We start from the raw sequence: 21646 nt of genomic DNA on the forward strand, positions 1-21646 counted from the left end.
GCCATGATAAAACACACTAAGAACGTAAATAAGCGTACAGAGGCAAACGGCATCCTAGACGCCAAATGAGCAAAATCTCGACATGAATAATACACGGCTCTTGAGGGCCACAACGGCTGTCGGTAAGTGATTCCAGGACCGGGTCTCATGATATGGAAACTCCCTGCGCGTCATGGACAGACAGGAAACGGACAGCTCCAACGAGCCGGCCATCGTCGACCGCGCACCCCAGGCCACCAAAGACGTCATCATTTAATCTTAACTCCAACTTTATACCACCCTCTCGCCATCCGTGAAGACGTTGGGTTACCTTTTCAAAGGTTAAATCCGAATCCTTGGCATGGATGCATTTCTGGGATCAGAGCTTAAGATAAGCAGTGCTTGTTGTGTGAGAGCTGACCCGTATCATCCGATCGCGCAATTCCAGGCAGCGGCAGAAGTGGCGAGAGTTTAACGTCCCGCCATGTTCAGCACGCTTCGTCCCGTCCTCTAACGTCAACTAAGCCTTTCCGCGACCGCTGCCACCGGCCGCAGGTCATATCTGCCAATGGTAAACAGCGAGCGCCTAAAGCAACTCGAACCCAACCCGCCACGGATGGGAGGATGGAAAGGCAGGCGCTCTAACCAACTGAGTCACCGGGACGGACTTGGCCACACTGTATCAAGTTCTGGGAGCCGCATATCCGAGTGCAATTCAAGCGCACGTTCAGTCACGCAACCAAGTGCACATACGAGGAGCAAAAAGTGCAATTCCATGCTGTTTTGTCTATGTGAATGTCAAATTCGTCACCATTTCGCATCCGCAAGCTCCCGTCGGGGCACACGTTTCCCTCCCATCTTGTACCACCCCTAGTCTGAGGCACGGCCGCTGCCTGCTACCTCAGCAGAGTGCAAAAGATGAATTTCGCGGCCTCGATCGCCTCGTAGGCGTGGGTCTGGGGTTACACTTCATCGGTCTTGGAGTCGCTGGGCTGGCGCGACGTGAGTGGTCTTGCTACACAACGAAACCACATTGGCTCTAAATGACCCCTGCGCTCGGTGGCGATCCGGCTGCCAGCCGACTCTCGCAGCGCTGCTCGTCACCGCGTCATGACGTCAGTGGTGGCCGCCATATTGAGGTTGCCCGCTCTCCGGACAGAACAGCCGGAAAGGCCGTGTGAAGGACTGTGAGGCAGGCGCCCAGGGCGTCGTCGCACTGTGCGGTCTCGTCTTGGAACCGCCTGCCACCGGCCGCCGTGGCTTTCCAGAGCCGCGCTTCGTTCATGTCTAGGCTACCAATATGACACAGAAGTGTTTACTTCTAGATAGTGTTTGCTTTTGTGCACTCTCTTTACGTTAGTGGTATTTTCGTCATTGTTCCACCTTCGCTGTTACCGTTCAACACGCGGCCCACTGACTCGAATCTAACATTATGCCATAGATGTTGAATGATTCGTAATGAACACATGCTGATGATCTTCAAGGTAGCAGCCCGAGTTAAGTGTTGCTTTGGCGAGCTGCGATATCACGATGTCGTTTGAAAACTTGCTAACAGATGGCAGCAGAATCGGCGCAAATTTTGGCTGCGAATAAACGCTGATGAGCCGAATCTTGCCGGAATGTGGTTCAACTTGCGCCCATTAAAATGTTGATTGGGTTAAGCATGCCCGCCTGAAAGTGCACCACGGGCGTGCTGCCACCAATCAATTACTGCCATCCGCAATACGGGTGGATTACGCAGGCACTACTACAAGCAGGCACGAAGTCACCAGCAGGTCCTGATCTGTCAAATGCTTTCGTAACATCATCGTTGGCTCTCAAACTGGGAACTGATCGAGCACAGGGGCGTAGTTTTGCTACGTGAGCCGGAGGGAGAGCCCGAACGGCGAAAAATTGCTTAACCTACCTCAATACACACCAGCTGACGGGCTTCTCCCCGGATTTTGTCCTCACTTTTTCTCGCAGTTTTAGGGCTTTGCAAATCTTGTGCTCCACTCTGGAACCCAAGCTGGGTTGGGAAGAAGGTGTTGAGGCCCTCCCACCCGAATAGGAAACTTCATACCTGAGCGAGCAAGAAGAGCGGAGATCGCAAGGAAGGTCATGCACAAAGCGCTCGTCCCACACGTTTTAGTTGAAAAACTGAGGATGGACGGGACGCGGCAGCCTTTGTTTGAGAATGTGTGGGATTATTTCCAGCGATGTATCCTGCAACTTGTGCGCAACTCGCGCGTGTCCACGTGACCGCCTGCAGCGCCGTGCTCAGGTTCCGATGCGGGGTATGCGATATCTGGCTGGCAGCGGCCTTGCGATTACTCCAAGACGAAAGTCCCCCCCCCCCCCACCCCCCCCCCCCTCCGTCTAAATGTTAAAAGGTACAAAGCAGGACTTCTGTGAGGCAGCCGGCCGTTTATGACCCATGCCGCGCTAATCCCAAGCGACGGCCCAGACTTTCAGACCATGGCAGATGCTGGAACCACCCCGATAGACTGCCAATGCAAGGAACAGTGAGAAACTATCCTCACTTACTATTCAACGTATTGTTCATATCATCACACGTGTTTTTATGCTCTATGTTAAACTGTCAGCACACCTTTCACGAATCAGTGCAACGAGACAATGTTAAGCGTACCAGTGGCGCGGGCAGGGGGCGGGACACGGACGTAACGTGCCTGAGACAGAGAACCCCACACGCAGATGCCGAGGGGCCCTTTGGGCCCCGCGAGGCAAGATGGCTGGAGGTCGTATTCGAGACCCCGGCCTGCGGTGACGGTCCCTCAAATGAGAGACAAAAGGAAGGCCCTCTTGCGCCGATCGGTGACGTCCCGAGTCGATGAGGGCCTTTATGTCGGTCAGGCACCGCCAGCCGGCTCCGTGTCAGTATGGACCTGAGGGCCTGTCCAAGATGTATCAAAGCCGGAGCCAGCGATTTACACTTGCCGGAGCCCCTGTATCAGCCAGGTGCCCACAATGCCTAACTGGGAGTCCTGTGTTGGCAAGGGGCCCCGAATCGACCAATGGCAATGTTGATGAGTCCCGCAGAGGTGCCTGGGGGGCTCACCGGAACCGGCGGCCAAGGGCCCTTTTGGAGGGCTTAAGGGCTCGGAGGGCACGCTGCAGGCCTCATAAATGATCACTGTCAGGCCGTCACCTGAAATATTCTTCAGGGGCCTCTTGCACCGATTGAGAACCCCCTGAGACAATGCTGACGTGTGTGCCGACCGAGACCACCAATACTGAATACTTGGTTCCGTGTCGGTCTGAGTCGTGAGGACCCATTTCCTAAGCAGAAGCAAGTCCGGGGCCCACGATTTGCATTGTTGTGGTCCCTGAAACAATGTTTGGGGCCCTGCATCGGTAAGAGGCCCACAGTGCGTAACAGGGGGTCATCTGTCGGTAAGTGGTCGGCAAGTCGACAAGTCTTGTCGGAAGTCTGGTCGGCAAGTGTTGTAACAGTAGTTTACAGTAACTGCCCAGAACACGCAAATAATTTGCAAACGTATGCATGGAAATACCGAAACAGTGTAAATACCGTAATTTACATATCCATCATTCAATGCACATCGTGCCGCAAGCCACTGTTTTGGTAAATTCTGGCACTTAAAATGGAAAATATCTCTGTTTTTATAAAAGTCATGATGCAGTGAGAAGTGTAGTAGAGGCAAGATTGACTAAAATGATCAGTTGTCTTGGTTTTGAAACCTTCCGACCCCAAAACTAGGCAGCCACGACAGCTAATGGAACCATGGTTAAAATTATGGCCTCTACATCTCACACAAATCGTACAGCATTATAATATTCCTGCCTCGGGGGTTACGGAAATAGTAGTCCCTGGGGGAAGGTGCCAGCCTGGCATGCATTTATATGTGCGTGACCAGGGGTGTCACGTTTAAAAATCAGCCTCGGTGGAGTTAGTTGATAAGGTTGACGTAACTTTGACTGAGCCCTGAATTATCCCCAGATTACTTGCGTTTCCGGCGTCAGGATTTTTTTGTTCGCTTAAAATATATTGTTTACAACAGAACGGCTTCCCATTTCGCGCCCACGTGAAACTTTCTTAAGTTAGAGTTGAATGTGATTTAGTGAAAAATTCGCTGTGATTCAAATAAATTACATATTTTAGTAAGACGGCCAGATTTATTTTCTCTATGGCGGCTTTGTCCCGAAGTGAAGCAGATCTGCCGTGAAACCGTAAAAACAGGCGAAGTCGCCCCCGGAACTCAAAAGATCAGGTCGATCGATGACGGAAGTTAGACCCTTTATGAGCTTGTGGGACGTTGTTTCTTCCCTTAGACGTTCACCGACAGATCGTCTTTCATTTTGTCTGGTAGATCAAAGCAGCCATCTGTTTGATGATCGCGCGTTTCCACCCGGTCCAGGTGCAAAGGCAGACGGTTTTGGCTGTCTCGACTGTGCGGACGGTTCAGGTCCCCCTACCCCGTCAGATGGAGATGTCATTCCCCCATTCCAAATACCCTTCTGGGTCATGTGGAAGCATGTGGTTTACCGCATAAGCTCGTTGCATTTGGTCTGTTTGTCTGTCTGTCAGTCAATGTCCGTCGTGTATCTGTAGCCTATCAGTGAACATTTAGGTGGGGAAACGGGCGAGCTGGCTAATGAGTGAGCGGTTAAAACAAAGCACCGATTTATATTATTTGGAAAAACAGCATAAGGTTTGTCTCCGATAGCTCTCAACAACTATCTCGGTTGGTTACTTGCCTTGCGCTCCTGAAAACAAATCTTACACTTGCTGTATTGATGTAATGGTGCCGGTCTTTCGAACTGGACGTCCCACAGCAGCAGCGGCAGCTTAGCTTCGACATGACGCCCGGCTGCACCGCCGTATCTCTGGATCGCATTGGGACATACACCAAAACATGACGAACAGGAAATCACGCACTTCCATCTAGTCGCAGGCGCCGGTGTCCAGCGAACGTTCCAAATGGCACGGCTGCTATGAAATGAGCACAGCTGACATGTTCCCAAAAAAGGCAGTCACTAGATTGGTACTTTGAGGGGTCGTCGAGTTGCATGCTTGCAAAAAAAAGCTTTCGTTGCGTACGAATCAAGTCATCAAGTGGTATTGCATGTTCAGAAATGACCTAAGGTCGCACATGATCACCCACGGAGATGTGAATGTATTAACGTATTATAGAGCGCCTCGCACTGTATTCAATAATTCAATCGCACACTGCGCTGCAGTCTATCGCAGTCCTGTCGGCTTCGGTGCTGTCAAGCCGACAGTCACCCCATATGCCTGTTACCAACCCAGGCATGCCAAATCCGTCGCTAAAGTTCGCATTCGACCAGCTGTTGTCACCCTCCTTGGTCCTTGGTGGCTTTTTGGTACTTGGTACGCAGCTTCCTGGCGGTTGACAGCTTCTTGGTCCTCGCCGTGCGGCTGCGATTTTACCAATAGTAGCGGCAGGGAACTGGGACGTCTCCCGAACAGGAACAGGAACAGGATGGGAGTTTTTAACACTGGACGTCCCGCCCCCATGCAGCGTCGTCGGTTGGTGCTTCAGCCAGCAATCCGTTAATACGCGCACCAACTGGACGTCCCGCGCACGTAGCAATGTCGTCGTCTAGTGCTTCAGCCATCAATCCGTCAATACGCACGACAACTGGACGTCCCGTGCACGTAGCAATGTCGTCGGGTAGAGCTTCAGTCATCAATCCGTCAATACGCACGACAACTGGACGTTCCGCGTACTTAGCAATGTCGTCGGGGGCGCTCCAGCTAAGCATCTGTCAGTATGCATGCCAATACTCCACGGCCGGTTTTCATGGCATGTTGGTGTGACTACAAATGTCAGATCATATTAGATATGCCTACAGAGTACAAACCATGGTGCGTTTGCTTATGGCCTGTGTTCCCTGTGACCTGGGATTCATTTGACGAATGGTATGCAGATCCAGGGTGTGGTTTTGTAATACATGCTTGGGTGGGTTGAGCGGGTAGAAATGGTTATACTTCTTAGGCTGTCGGGGCTGAAGTTGGAGTCCATTAATTGAATAGGAAACTACACTCACATCAGAACCTGACACTAACGTCGGAGTATTTTAAAACGAGTCCAGCTCTTGCGTTGAGATTTCATCGTTTCAGAATGTGTGGTTAGAGGCAGTGCTCCACATTTGTGTGGGGTTTTGAGCTGAAATAGCCATTTTGAAGACTATTCGGTGCAGTTTAAGATCCTGTCCTTCTAAAGCCCTAAACTTCTCTAGTTTCTGAGCTACACCCCCGCGAAATGTGTTGGATGTTTCGGAGAGGCTATTCAAAGGTCACCCAGGCTTCCATGACGCTAAGTCGATCATATTTCGCGTTCGTGAGCGCGATGTACGCATATAACGGCCGTCGCCTGGCTCGCAATCAATGTCGTGCAAGGTACGATGGCGTAATCAAACAATGGCGTAAAGAGGAATGCTGTTTGGAAAAGTCTCACACTTAAAAGTAAACCATAAGTTAGCATGTTTCATCAGATCAGATTCTTACTTTAATATCTTCAAGAATGGAACATATTTTCTCTAAACGATTGTACCTAGCTGTAGGTGTAGGTGGTACAACAATGTAGCCATAGTAGGTTTTCTTGAAACTGCAGGTATCACGGACTAGCTGTTTGTGAAAAAGCAAGTATTACATAACTGGAGACCGTTCTATTCATAACGAAATAGAATGTCCTTATTTAACCCCGGGTGGCGGCCAGCTGGACACCTCTCGCTCGGGGCCCCCGAGATCTTTGGCTCTAAGAAAGCTAGACACCAAATTTATAGGATGTGTTGACCTGTATGTGAACTTGCTTTGGTCAAGCTTTGAGATTCCTAAGCCATGACCTTCGAGTCAAATAAGGTCAAACAAAGTTAAATTCTGGGTTGGTCTCCGACGTGCCCCAGAACCTAGATAACTGTTTATAGGCGAAATGTCAGATGCTCATTTAACGTCAGTGACCTTTTTTGACCTTTTGAAGGTCATGGCAACCAAAATCGTACAACTGCTCTGAGTTTTGCATTTGAATAAGCGACAAATTTTACGCTAGGCAGTATATTTCTAAAAACAAAACGTTGACATGGGTCATTTTAGGTCAGTGACCTGTTCTGACCTTTAAGAAATCTATGGAAGATGTATAATGCCGTTTCTGCTATCAATAAATTTAAAATGAGCGCCAGAAACCATCCCATACAGCAAGCCATAGTGTAATAAAACAGGCTGGTTTTGACCTTGGTCTGACCTTTATACCTGGTCAACGAATTTACTCACTCAGTATTTTTGTTGCCTAAGAAAGCAATTCAGAGATGTATGGCTTCGTCTAACACTCCGTTATTGCATTAGATTGAAAGACTCCCTAGAAATTGACTTCGCTGAAGCTGCGGCCTGACTTTGACCTGCCGTATGTCAGCGACCTTACACGGTACATCTAATTTTTTGGTACTAGACGATTCGCTATTCACTTGTCTACAGCCATGCAAAATTTGAAGAAAAAAACACCTTGACGATCATTCGGTGCAGTTCACAGGCCTACGCTTCTTAAGACCTGAACTGCTCTAGTTTCTGAGCTAAACGCCCGCGGAGATGCGCAGAATATTCAGGAGAGGCTCTTTCAAGGTCACCAAGCATCCATGACGCCATGATAACGTCAATCAATTTTGCCATTCCACGAGCCATACGGAAGAAATCAAGGCCAAGGCGAATACAATTGTCGACGGGTTCATACCTGGCGTTCGTGAGCACGAGTTCCAGATATAATGGCCGTCAGTTAGCTGTCAATCAATATTGTGCAAGGTACGATGACGTAATTAAATCATGATGCATTGAGAAGCATGTTTACTCAACAGAGGAGTTGTGCTGTCTGCAGCAGTCTGCTTCACTTAATAGCATACCAATAGTTACAAGTGAGCTCATCTCGTCCTATCTGATGCTCGCTTCAACACCTTCAAATGTGGAACATGCCCTTTGAGTTGTTGGACTCTGATTATTGTTTTCCGTAAGAATGTAGTACCAGTGTCCAACTTGCTGTATGATGTAGCGCTAAAATGATTCGTGTTTTAAGCTTGCAATAATGCATAAAATTGTTTGAAATTAGAATTGGCTGAATCAGTTTATGTCGTTGGCTCCAGAAATGGTGTTCATGTACGCTAGACAGGAAAGGTTGGACGAATATATTTGTATTGGTCATGAGCCCCGCATGGCAAATGAGGCGGAAGAATTTGAATGGCGTTTCTAGGGTATCACGTATGCTTGGATGACCTTGAGTCAGTTTGCAAGGAAGTTTGCACAATTTAGCGAGCATCTAGTTCGCAGGCCCGGGCTATCGAGCCTTATGTAGCGCAGGGCTGTGAACTGCACCAAATGATCTTTAAAAGAGCTATTTCAGTTTAAAACCACAGACAAATGTGGAAAACTTTTTAGAAAGGCAGGGCTGTGGTCTGCACCGAACGAACTTAAAAATGGCCTTTTCAGTTCAGACCCCGTACAAATGAGGAACACTCCCTTTAACTAATACATTTCAGGAATTGATTTGGCTCTGATTATTGGTATAGCCACTGCCACACAACATTCTACGCCCATCATGGCACGTAAACTTTAAGTCTTGCAACATATTGAATCTTGTTTGAAATTCGTCGAATGATCTTTTAGATCTGGGATCATTTGGGGGGGATGCGGTTACATTTCTTTAATTGGTCACGGTGACATCCTGTGTTCGAAAGATAAAGTAGACAACATAAAAACGTAATGTACTTATCTCAAATCAGCAAAACATTTTTGTGCTCGATGTGATGACAAGAGCACAGCATCAGGATGGTTGGAATTTCTACATCCATGTTGCAAAACGTTTGTGGTTCTTCAGGATTTCAGCCAAATCCCTCCACTTTTCACTTACAGAATTTGACTCACAAAAAGCACATGGTAGGCAGGGGTTTTGGAAATGACATTGGGGCCAATAAGCTATAACGCGTACAAAACAAACTATTACATTTTTCCCTGCTTGCATACCATCAGTGCTTCACATTGGTGTTCAATGATTTACAACCACAACTTGAGAGGTTAGTCGTTTAGACAATGTTTTGACGCGATGTGTGGATGCCGTTCCACAGTAATCATTATGCAAAATTGTGGGCCAGACATGGCAGAACAGAACCAAGATCTTACCAAGATCTTAATAGCATTCCACCACAGGAGGCATACTGTGTACGAAATTCAACAAGTTTTTTTTCAAAAGGACCGTGAACTTCATATTGGCTTATGGCGTCTTGCGTGGGCTAGTATTGTCCGAGCACGTGGTGACACCTGAGGCTACAAAAAAGGAAGAAGTTTAGTGCTGTTCTTAAATTTTGGCTGCATCATTTAGAATCACAAATGCTGATAAAAGTTATTTGCTGATAACGTCCTCTTGATGATAAATCTGTACTCCTCAGTGCCATGAATGATAGTGACAAGTCTAACGTGTACCTCACAGGATGGTTTTTAAATATCATTGCAGATAAAAAATGAAAAATGTCCACTAATATAATGAAATAGACATTCGCTCCCTTAAAAGCGTTGAATGCGGTGTATTGTTGAGTACATTCGATTTAACAGCGTTCAGGTATGCCGGATAACATATTCATCCTTGCGAAGTCGGCCGTGCAGGAATGGGCACAGTCGGCCGGGTCGTCCGTGCCATTTCTATTCCAACCAAATGGATCTCAAAATATGCTTTTCCGAGCATGCATGTGCAAGCTGTTTCGCACTGTCTAGGCGTTACACTTGTAGGAATTCTAACGTCATTTGTGTGTTTCTTTTAAGGTAGACCGTCATTATTGGTCATCGGTAAGGTCAGCGTAGGGTTCAGCCTGGTTCCTTTGATCCATAAAAGCATGGTTGGTATACATGACTACCATTACATGTAGAAATAATGGTCAGTTAACCCGATTAGGTGTGGCACTCACCCTTATTGGTATATACGAAATGTAAGATACAGGCCACACAATTTGATAAAAGAAAGTGCACCATACTGGGATTTTTCGTGTTGCCTCGGCTCACCTGTCTGGACACTATCACAAAATTATCTAAAAAAATATATACGCATGCTCGGGACATCCCCAGTTTATTTCAGGTCATATTTGTTTTGCGCATTAGCAGACATTGTAACGCTAATGAAGGTCATTTTGACGATGAGCTTATTTGGTGTGCCCTAGGTTGTTGTTGTCTCTATAGTCCTGCGTGCATTTGTACTCTCACTGTTACACATTTTAAATGTAAGGGAAATGGTATGGTACGTAATATTCATGCTTCTCAAGATAGACGGTATCGTTTTTAGGCGTTGCACAACTTTTATCAGTCAACTTGTATTCAATAGACACCACTTTTTATCACTAGACAATTTTCGGTAATTTTTGTGGCTCACTTAAGTCTCTGGGCCTGGGAAATGCAAAATATTCATTGTTCATCCTTGGGACATTCCAAGTTAGAGCTGACTGTGTAAGGGAAGATGCAACTGTCCGTGAAAGACTTTCTGTTTGTACTATGATAAGGGGAACACTCGCCGTTTTCCTTGTCACTGTCGTTATGTGATGTTATTTGCGCCCGTGAAGTGAAGAAACTTGGCGTCAAAGCAACCGTCTATGGTTAGCAGGCTATGGAAGAATTATTCTCGTGTGGTTTTGGTTCGTTTCGGATGTTACCAGTCTTTCTTCCAGTCACAGAATTTTGTTCTGTTACCAGCCTTTCCCACCTAAGTGCACCAATAGCTAAAAGTGGGCTTAGTCGTCATATTTGGTGTTTGCCTCAATATGTTCAACTGTGGAACATTCCCTTTAAAGAGTAGCTCACATGTCACAAGTAGATATCAATCCCAAAGGATATGTGAATGTGCGGGCTTCGCTCGTCCACGGGGTCACGGTACACTACACGTTGGCCCGGATGGTAAGGGCGTTTATGCGTTCTCTTAATCATATGATTTCGAGGTTGGCACACGACCAACCGCCTACTTTGACCGCATTGAAGTTGTCGGCACGCTGTGATGGAACGGTGACCAACACGCTGGTGATTGCCACCCAGTGGCCACAACGGTACAGCTGGGATCTCGGATACGAACTCGGATTTTCTCGCGGGGTCCAGGATCATAACCAATGCGCCAGTATGTCCCATCCCTGACCATATGTGCATCGAAAAAACTAATTGAAGGAAAAGTGGTCGTCACGATGAAGGCCAATGGAAACGATTTCAGCTACACCTGCGAGTAAATCGAAGGCGTGGCGGAAGCTCAGCAAAACATGAAATTTCCGTTTTGTGATTCGGCAACCTTGAAAGGAAGCACTGATGACGACGCGGCCTCCGACGACGGAGTATTCGGAGGGAATGTGGACTGAGGATCGCTAATTTGGGTCTATCTATCACTAGCATGTGATAGTCACCACTTCAGATCTATCATAGCGGGCCACGTCTTAGCAGTGCTCCGAAAAGCAAGCGGCGGTAAATGTCCAGTTGCCACAAATACGTCCGGAGCCAGTAATACCAGTGGCGCTCACGGTGTGAGGGCATGAGTGTCGGAAGCAGGGAGGACGGGAACACATCCCCTTTTGCTCAAACAGGAAGTATTGACCCCTCTCTCTATCAATAGCAAAAACATCCGAGGGTGCAGTAATCAGCATGCAACTATTACGCCGCTCACTGCTGTCTCGGCGCTGACTACAGCCTGTCCTCTTCAAAAAGTTATCATAACTCACTGAGGCATGCTGGAAGAACATCCTCACAGCTTGGCAGCATCGCAAAACCTTCACGCATCGTAACTCTACTCCCGCGAGCTTCATGGGGGGGGGGGGGGGGGCGCAGCTGCGACAGAGGGCATGTGCTCAGACACTGGCGTGCGTGAACTGTACGTAGACAGACGGTTTGCTAACAAGCGGTTTGATTACGAGCCCAGATTGAACGGATGGTGTGTAAAAAATCACATGCCCAGCAGACAGCCAATGGATCCAATTTACTACGTAAACAGAGAAGATAACACGTCATCAATCACAAAACGCTCAGCACACCGTCCAAGTAAACGCAACGCCTGCTGCGTCACTGTCTCAGCCGTGACGTCACACGGCTGCAACCGAGATCGCGAGCTCTGTCCGACTGCTCGATTCTACGAACACTGCTGATCGCACTTCCCGTATCATTCGCTATCTGTGTGGACGACTCATCAATAAATTGTTTAACTATGATAGCTGAGGTTCACGCACAGCTATCATTCCTAGCCCGTGTCGATGACGACCCTAAATCCGGGCAACGCGCCTGCGGTCTTGAAGGCCCTCCCTCGGCGTCCCCCCCCCCCCCCCCAACAAAAAACAGTGTTATACATTCGACTCACGCGCAGTGGTAGCATCTCGCTGCCCGAAAATGGTACTCGGGCAGTGAGCGCTCAGTCTGACCAGAGCAAAGACAGGTCGGCACCGTGATGGTGTCACCATTCCGCGCGCCCATCAGACTGGCGCGGCTAACAGTCTGAAGCTAGATTTACCAGTCGCACATTATTGTATGTGATGTACAGCTCCTTGAGAGCTTCTTGCAAAAAGTTTTGGCAAAACACCATTCAAATTTTAAATGCATTCACTATTGCTGCTCCTGCGCCACGCCAGCTCCAATTATCAGCTGCCAAATATTCAGTACGAAGGGGGGCCTCCTGGTTCATAACGAGGATCTCCTTGTTTATAAAAACATCTTCTAGTTCATACTAGTGACCTCCCAAGCCAGCAATGAAACCTACTGACCAAAGCCTCTTGATGTAACACAAAATTGGGCCTCCTGGTTAAGAGCAGAGGCTACCCCATTTATAAAAGCGGTCTTATAATCCAGAAAAGGGTCTCTTGATGCAAAAGTCTTATGAGTCTGATTTAGACTCTTAAGCTCAGTTATGGGGGCCTTCTTGATCTGAATTTTAGTGATCAAATAATCTGCAAAGCCTTTGTCTGGTTCCAAGGGGCTTCAAAATTTTGAGAGGGAAAAACATATTTTTGCGCTTGCCTACTGGCAACTAGGGAGCAACTACCCCCTGTGCCTCACCTGTTACCTCCTGCTGTGCCCCAGTCAAAGGCAGCGACGAAGGAAGTCTTCGTTGCACGAATAATAGTGTTTCGCATGGTTCGGAAACGCGTTAAAACTGGACTTATCATGCATTGATGTAGTGTTCCCCGGAGATGCACGGAGATGAATCACGTGCGGATCGACAAAACTAAATACTATGGAATTTCAAAGAACATCCCTCTTACGCGCTATTGTCTTGCACAACGCATAGCATAAGCCCTGTCCCGAGGATAAACATGGAAGTTTGGGAAAAGGGTGAAGAAAATATCACCCCATTTGCAATGAGCTTCAGTCAATCCAATGCCACAATTCTGTGGCCAAACAGACGCTTGATATAACATCAAAAGACTCTTTGGAATATTGTTAATGGTGTATCTCAATGGTGAATGGTGTTCACATCTCTAAAACACACACACACACACACACACACACACACACACACACACACACACACACACACACACACACACACACACACACACACACACACACACACACACACACACACACACACACACACACACACACACACACACACACACACACACACACACACACACACACACACACACACACACACACACACACACACACACACACACACATACTTGTGTGCCGTGCCTTACGGGACACCTGACTCAGCCGTCACTACCGAGAACCACCCGAACGAATGGCGGCATCGCAGCCAAATTGGAAGGCCATGCAGCCATTTGGCCGTTTAAGAACATGATGGGGTAAAGCTGCCATCTTTAGCTTACACTGGCAATTGAAAATACCGAGGACAGTGATAACAGAGGACCGTGTGTGACTTTTCTGTCATATTCAGCTGTGTATTGAGGACCAGGAGTTGCACCTAGAAATTAAGGACAAAGGGACAAAGGCTCTCAGGTCGGGGGCCTCGAACATCATTCAGAAGGACTCCTTGGGGGTTGCTGGGAAACTGAGGGCCCCTTTACCGGTGAGAGACGATGTCGAACAGTCTGTTTTGGATATTTGTCGACAAATGTTTCGCTTGAAACCAACATGTTAATTAATCAGCGAGGCAACGACCATCTCATAAACCAGTGTCGCGGCCACCTTTGAAAGATGACGGCGACAAACCAAACACGGCCAGATATCAATATGCTACCTTGTGCACAAGCGCGCAGCCAGAGCCTTGGCAATGGGCCAGGGGCACGCACAAGGTTGATAAAGGGCCCCCCAATGGTGAAAGCCCCCCCCCCCCCCAAACAAAAATACCGCTGGCATTGGAGTGCCACATTGTGCCGGCCGGGGCTCTGAATAGTCTTCCAGCCGACCTTTCTGGCCTTTGGGCCCTCAAATCAGGCCCTTAATCGTAAATCCCGAAGCCCTTCGGGTCCCCTGAAACCTTAGGCAGGGGGAACGTGCCCCCTGTGGCCTTCCCTCCCTGCGCTCCTGCTTGCGCGTCAGGCTGTTGGTTTGCGTTCAGATATAGGCAAATAACGGCGGATTGTAGGCTTTCTGCTGCTTAAATCATTCATCTATAATATAAAAATCGTTTTACTCTATTTTATCATGGTGCACTTTCCGGTCGTCCCGTTAAAGTCTAAATCAAGTCGGATAAATAGTAGCATACGCCATGTTAATACCTGCTGAACACTCTTCATGAAAAAGCCCTCCCCAGGCGGGTTGATATCACCAACGGATTTTGGCTCCATCGACCTCCATACGACATTGGCTCCATGCTGTGGAATCGCCTCGGACCGCATAACAAAGGACTGCAGTTCATTAAACTACCCGATGAGTGTTTGCCCCGACGGCTGGACACCCGGGACACTAAATGTTTTCCGTCCCCAACGGCCCGGTAAGAGTAGGAGAAAGGGCAACCAACGCCTTTTGGGTTTCCATGACCCTTTAGCACTAATAGTGCTAACAGTGCTAAAGCATCATCAATGGCCCGGTCGGCGGCACACTACTCGACGGCGGGTTTCCCGAAGCTTCTGCTGTTGCAACGGTTGCAGCAGAGGGCGGCCGGGGCTGAGGAGCGGGCAACGGAGGCGACGCGCCAGACAGCGGTGGAAAAATTGACTCGAGGTGCTGCTGGAACTGTTTATCTGCTGACCGAGCTACTGCAGTTTCAGGTGCTTCGGTGGGCAGCCGCCGTTCATCTCATTCGCAGGTGACTCCGACAGTCTCTTCTACACTGTCGGCGTTCCAGTCAGTATACAAAGCCCATGTTGCTCGACCCTGCTCGCGAACCCCGGTGTCTTAGGGCGACAGTACACAGCCTCTAATGCTGTGGATGTGACTGGCGGCGGCCTCGATTGGTGGGGTACACAGTTTGTAGCCCGCTCTTGGGATACGGCTTGTGCCGGCGTCAATGCAGCGGTCTACTTAATGATGGCCTCTTATGCGACTGAGTGTGGGTTAATGGTTCGCTGTTGGTGTAACTGTGAGTCACGTGCTCACGCTACCTGTTAAATGTGCCTTTCCCACGGCTTGCGTGTGTTGGGTTTTTTATATACGTGTCAATTACGCATATGCACTTTCTTCATACAAGTGGAATCTATGGTGCGGCGGGATGTAGCAATCAGCTGCTGACCGAGGAAGGAGGACCGTGTAACACTAAAATCAATGAGTCAGTCGTTACAGTCATTGCAGTCAGTCACTGAAGCCAAACGAGCTGCCTCATAAACATGTCGGCTGTTTGGCTGATGCGAGATTTCGTGCTCGACGCCCACGCGCCCATTCCAGTCTTCAAAAACTAGTCAAAGGCCCCTGTGGCCCACCACTTCCCAATGTAACAAGTGTGCTTTGGTTAAGTGTAGTGGTGTCAGATTTGCCAACGGATCTCAAAAATGACGTAGAGAAAGAAGCATTTGCATTGAATCCTGTATTGGAAAGATGCGACAGGAGAATGACACACCTAATTTGCTTCCAAACTGACATTCAGGTATAACGCATTTTTACCAATGGGGTGGGTCTATTTCCGTGCTTAGGTGTCATCTTCCGCCCAGAATTGCAAATCTCGCCATACTGCCCTTGGTGAGCACTGCTTTTTCACCGTTCATCAGCTCCACCTACACAGATTGCTACTATAAACGGGAGCAACAACAAGGAGATCGTTTTTGTCGTTGCGAAATTTACTAGCGAGCATCATCCAAACGTGAACGAAGTCGACATCTAATGTGTAAGTCACTGAGACTCATTTCGCCTTACGACGTGCTCTAACAATCACGTTATGGACATGGATTTAACATCTCTCCATGAGCGCTAGGACAGAGCATTTTCTGCTGACAGGGCACGTAAGCATGCAGCTTGGCCAGAAACCTCCATGTGGCTAACAAACATGCCAAGCTGCCTCATCACAGCTGCCTTTTCCGCATTGCACCAGGCAATGCGTCTTTTTTGCCAGTGGTGTTTCTTTTCCTGAGCGACATTGTTAGTCTCTCGATGTGAAGATGTCTCCTCCGGAAACAAGTCTCCCTTCCCCTCTTGGCTTTTTGTCCAGGTAGGACATTTGCGACCTCCACCACACAATCGTCTTCACCCATGTCCTCCGGATCGTCCTCTTCTGCCATTGGTGCGCTGTTGAGGTAGTCGACCTCGTCCAGATTTTTCCCTTTGCAGACAGAGATGCCATTTTTGGTTTATTGGTTTTATACAACACGCATCACATCGCAGCCTACTCCTGTACATTTTGCTTCGATCCTGAGCATAAAGCACAGCGACTTTAAAACATGGAAAAAGGAAAACAAAATAACTGACCCAAAACGGAACGCCAACTGTATTCTCGCTCCGTTGTTTCGTAATCTACGAACTACACACTGCACAACTACATCTTTAGAATACCGCTCCGTATTTAAGATCATCTAGAAAATGTATACAGTTTGGCTCCAATGGTAATTTGCAGGCCGTCCAATGCTTGAAAGCGGAACTTCAAATACTCGCATCCTGAACGAGTGTCGCTCTCGGGGAGTAATCTGGAAAGCCGAAAACGGGTGAGATATGAGAAATTTCAGTTCAGAACAGGATTGTGACCCCCACGTGAAAGAAAGTTGTGCTTGTGTTCAGAAGCGTGGGCATGCACCACGCTGATGGCTCACGGGTGGTGGAATTAAAATAGCTGTGCAATAGTCATGTCCCGAAAGATAGCTTTCCAGTTCGCAGCAAATCCGTGAATGAATATCGGAGGCCACAGGCCTCCCGTCCGCGTACATATTACCCATCTTGTTAGAGCTCATGCACTGCCGTCAAGAAGAAGGAAGTGATGGGGCGGCGATGGGGGCGGAGAGAGGGGGACAACAATAAATCGTACTAAGCTCTAGCCACGCAGCCGAACTTAACCTGAAATTAGGCCAACAACAGCAGAGTCGCCAACATTCATCGTCAACCCGATCAGCAGCTACCGTAATTCGGACGGCCCTCATGCATGGTACGCGCGCCCGTTGGCAAACTATGGCGTGCCTGTCTTCATTCCTGTAGCCATGCACGCACAGCTGCGATGGGAATCGATTTAGAGAAGAGCAACAGTTCCAGTATCATCGCTGACCGCATGCGGCAAATGCGAGTCCATGCCCTGATGTCCTAGGCTTACTACGCCCTGTCAATGTCATGCTGTTCATGCACGCCATACGGTTAACAGTCGTAAGACAGCGAGGCATAACCGAAACGAGTTGTGGTAAAAAGCTTATTGCCTCTAAGCTCAAACAATGCATCAATAAGAAATGACGAAACTACGACAGACAGGCGGCGGTGGCCCACAGACCGTCATCCCAGCCCCCGGGCGAGTACGCCCCCCTAGCCCAAGTGTATGTCTACTGGCTGGTTGGTAAGAGTGGACAGTTTTCTGACCACTGCCATATCGCGGGTAGTGCAGGATGAAGGTAGTGTGCGCCATGATGCAAACATTATGATATATTTGATAGATGATTTTGGATCGAGTGCGTATTGTGAGTGTGATTGCACGCTATATGTGAATGCATCAACAAAAATTACAAAAAGACCAGACAACCAAACCGCTGACCTGACCATCGCATTTGAAACTATCCGACGTCACACCGTGATACTGGCCGCGAAACAGATGGGAGGCAGCCCCAATGCACACAAACGCCGCAACTGTTTTGACAACGTGACACGCTGGAAGACCGACACCCCTCCTTGCTGCGGATGGGCTTCTCCACGCCATTGCGAGACACTCGTCTGTCTAGCCCCCGCAGACGAGGTCTCTTCGCAGGCATTTTGGTCTACCCGGAGTGCGCAGACCAGAACCATGCTTAGTGTCCCCTCGATGGATTTTTGGCAACACCGTTATGGCCCGGAGCCGGATGTGGCAGCCAAACCCGCTACCACAAGCTATGTTCAGTGAGCGGCCGGACCCCACGCTCATGAAAGCGTCGGTGATTCCCGCGCAAACAAACCGGCGTTGGTGATGTATATTATAGATATATATAGATATAGATATATATATATATATATATATATATATATATATATATATCACTGATCCCGTCGTAAAATGCGTAAAACAACATATAGTAATGATCCAAGGCTTGGTTCAATCGTCCCATTCATGGGAAATAATTAAAGAAACTATGTTGCAGCAAGCATCCTAAGCCATACACATTTCACATACAATGAAAAAACCGAGACTGCCAGTGACTAAAAACTTTTTAAAGCAACTTCTGCACCCCACCTGTTCGAATTTGGCAGGGAAACTGCTTGCGAGGCCTATTTCCACCATCGCCAATGCTTCTCATTGTTCTTCGGGTAGCCGTGCCCGCGGTAAATATTCTCGAGGACCCATGAGCTCGAACTCTTGACCCGAACGCCCCAAAATCTGTCCTTCCCGAAGAATATCATGCTCCATATTGCAAATAACATATGAAAATGCTGTTGCGCGTAAGTCCTTAAGCATTCCAAATATAGCCCGAGTTACCTTTGTTGCAGTAAACTTTCCGGAGGACTTCTTTTAGAGGACTAAACTTCTTTAACTCTCCCAATGGTATACATATAGGCTACCTGAGAACAAAAATGTTTTTGCATGTTTCATTAAAGAATGACGCCATGCACCGGTGGTGCCACAGAGAAGGAGCACTAAATGTTGACAAGACCATTCAATAACGCGGATGCGGGTGTACCTACATAATTGCAGGCCGCGATATGTTAGTGGTGTTGGTGCAGGTGGTGGTGGCGTTGGTTGCAGAATAAAGTGGGGCTGGTACAGTCGTCACGTGCTTGCGTAGACCAGCGATGAGGATGGTGGAATGAGATACCAAAATGACGTTACACTGAGGTCACGCACCATGCAGGAGCTGTTATGGTCACACAATGGTAGGGGGGGGGGGAGGCAGACATTGGTGGTGTTGGCAGGATCAAACACTGGTGAAACTGGCAGGGCAATGGGGTCAGCTGCATGGAGCCGACACTCGCATGGAGCTGGAGGGGTCAGACACCATGGTGGGATGGGTAGACCCAGACATTGTGGTGGGGTGCAGGGTGTCATGCACTGTAATGACATCCTACTGGTTAAGGCACTGATAGGGATGGTGGAGCCAGGCAGTTTAGTGGCATATTTGTGGGGGTCGGACGATGCAGTGGTGTTGGCAGTGTTGGACAATGTGATGGAGTAGATAGAGAAAGAAAAGCATGCATGAAATGCTAGGTTAGAGCTGATGACAACAAATTCTACATGTCACAAATGATTCACACCCTCTTCAGAGTAGTCATTTCCTACATAATTTGACTTTCCTGACATCAACTGACCTGAATCAAACCGGTCGCACTAAGGCTTTCTGGTCTTCAATCGCTTCAATGTCCAGTAGCTATAACATCACCTGAAACAGCAACAATGCTAAAAATTATTCAGTGGGTGGAGATTAACTAAGGACTAAGTAAGTATTTTTTTTTTTGTTTTTAGCGCCCCGGAGGTGTTCATTGTATCTTAAACGTGACGGACGTATGGACTTCCCGACATAGACTCAAGCAAAACAGGGAATACCCCTTTCGGTGACCATTTTTTGGCAAAACATGCTCAGGCTGAAATCGAGGGAGGTATGGACCCTATGCCCCTTTTAGAGCCCAAAGTCGTCTACAGAGGAGAGGACCACCCAGGTAGGGAAAAATTTAATCTATTCTTGCAAAAAATCAGCGCCCAAATTTTAACATACAAAGCTCATCCTGGCCGATTTTGCGAACATGATATGTGCCTTTATATGCGATGTGTGCTAGCTTAAAATAGTTAACATGTGAATTGACGCCTGACGCGTGATGCGCGATGTCTGTTCAGTTGAAATCGCTTGCATGTATAATTGATGCGCGACTATGATACCTGTTAACCTCAACTCGTTTGTATGTTTGAATGAAGCGTTATGCATGAGGCCTACTTGCTTGAATTAGTTTGCATATACACGTATTGTCGCCTATTCTAATTATTAGATAAGCACCGTATCGTGGTAACGGCTAGCAATAACTTTTTGTTTAATCCTCTAAGAGTTGGTGTCCTGTAAAAACTGGTTTTCTATTTCCAAAAAAGCTGAAAAATCGGGTAGGGCCACCAGCAGGCAATTTTGAATTTATTTCTGCTACTTTTTCGATATAGGCATGTTGCCGAAATATCAATTCAACTATATCTTTATTCTCCCGGTTTTTCTTCGACGAATGAGGCTATTAATATTGTCTTAGCTATGTGAAAAATGCTCCTCTGCTAATGCTAATGCACTGAACAACTTACGTAATCTTGCACAACATTGATTTGAGCCAACCGACGGTCGTTACGTCTGAAAATGTATTCACAAAGCCGGATATGAACGACGCAACGGTCATATGATGGCTTGCCTTAATCGCCCCATGGCCAATGAAATGGCAGCATTTGAAGACATTACGCGTTGTGGGTGCCTGGGTGACCTTGAAATAGTCACCACGAAATAATATTCGCACCTTTGCAGGTGTGTAGATCAGAAACTAGAAAGGTTTACAAAATTAGAAGGATGCTTAAGAATGGCAGGACTGCGTAACATACTGAATGATCTTCAAGATGGCTAATTTCAATTGAAACCCATACAAATGTGGCACACACCCTTTTATGCTCTGGTATCTACCACACACTAAGGTTCCGATGTATGGAAAACCTTATGTTTGTAATGATTTCCCCTTCAAGGCTAAATTGATGCCCAAAGCCTCTGAAAACGTGTTGTTCTAGGGGGTTGGGGAACATGTCTGTAAGTACCTAACGGCAACATTTTTTAAATGTAATACAACACCTCACTGCAAATGCATGAGAAAAACTGCAAGCATCCCCCTTACAACGTCTGGTCTAGCGTGATAAACCTACCCAGACAATTGCATAATATTGCTGAAGTCAATCTCTTCAACCACCTTCAAAAGCTAACACAATGTTTGCCACTTCAGCAACTATCCTTATCAGCACACCATTCTCTAATCAACCAAGGCAGATCAGTCCTCCATTAGCTACAGTTGTCGGTAAACAGGGTTCACCAATCCCTTTCGAATATTTACTACTCACTTTTTAAAACCTTGCCGGACGACAATAACTTGCATCCAACGTAAGCCCAGTCTTCTCGTCCGAGAGGCCGCACACCGCAATGTCACCGTCGCGCTCGTTCCAAGAACGCGCAATGGCGGCGATAGAGATATGTATCCCAT

At 47.7% G+C, this 21646-nt stretch overlaps 1 long non-coding RNA gene across 1 annotated transcript; it reads right to left on the reverse strand.

Moving 5' to 3' along the window:
* Positions 1–16619: 16619 nt before the first annotated feature.
* LOC119101132 (uncharacterized) lies at positions 16620–21646 on the reverse strand. Its single transcript, XR_005094505.1, has 3 exons — positions 21507–21646; positions 19748–19818; positions 16620–16965 (listed from the first exon to the last, which is right to left on the reverse strand). It is a non-coding gene; the product is annotated as an uncharacterized LOC119101132 (long non-coding RNA).

This window comes from Pollicipes pollicipes, unplaced genomic scaffold (genome assembly GCF_011947565.3).
Source record: "Pollicipes pollicipes isolate AB1234 unplaced genomic scaffold, Ppol_2.1 Scaffold_4881;HRSCAF=5763_pilon_pilon_pilon, whole genome shotgun sequence".
Lineage (NCBI taxonomy): Eukaryota > Metazoa > Arthropoda > Thecostraca > Pollicipedomorpha > Pollicipedidae > Pollicipes > Pollicipes pollicipes.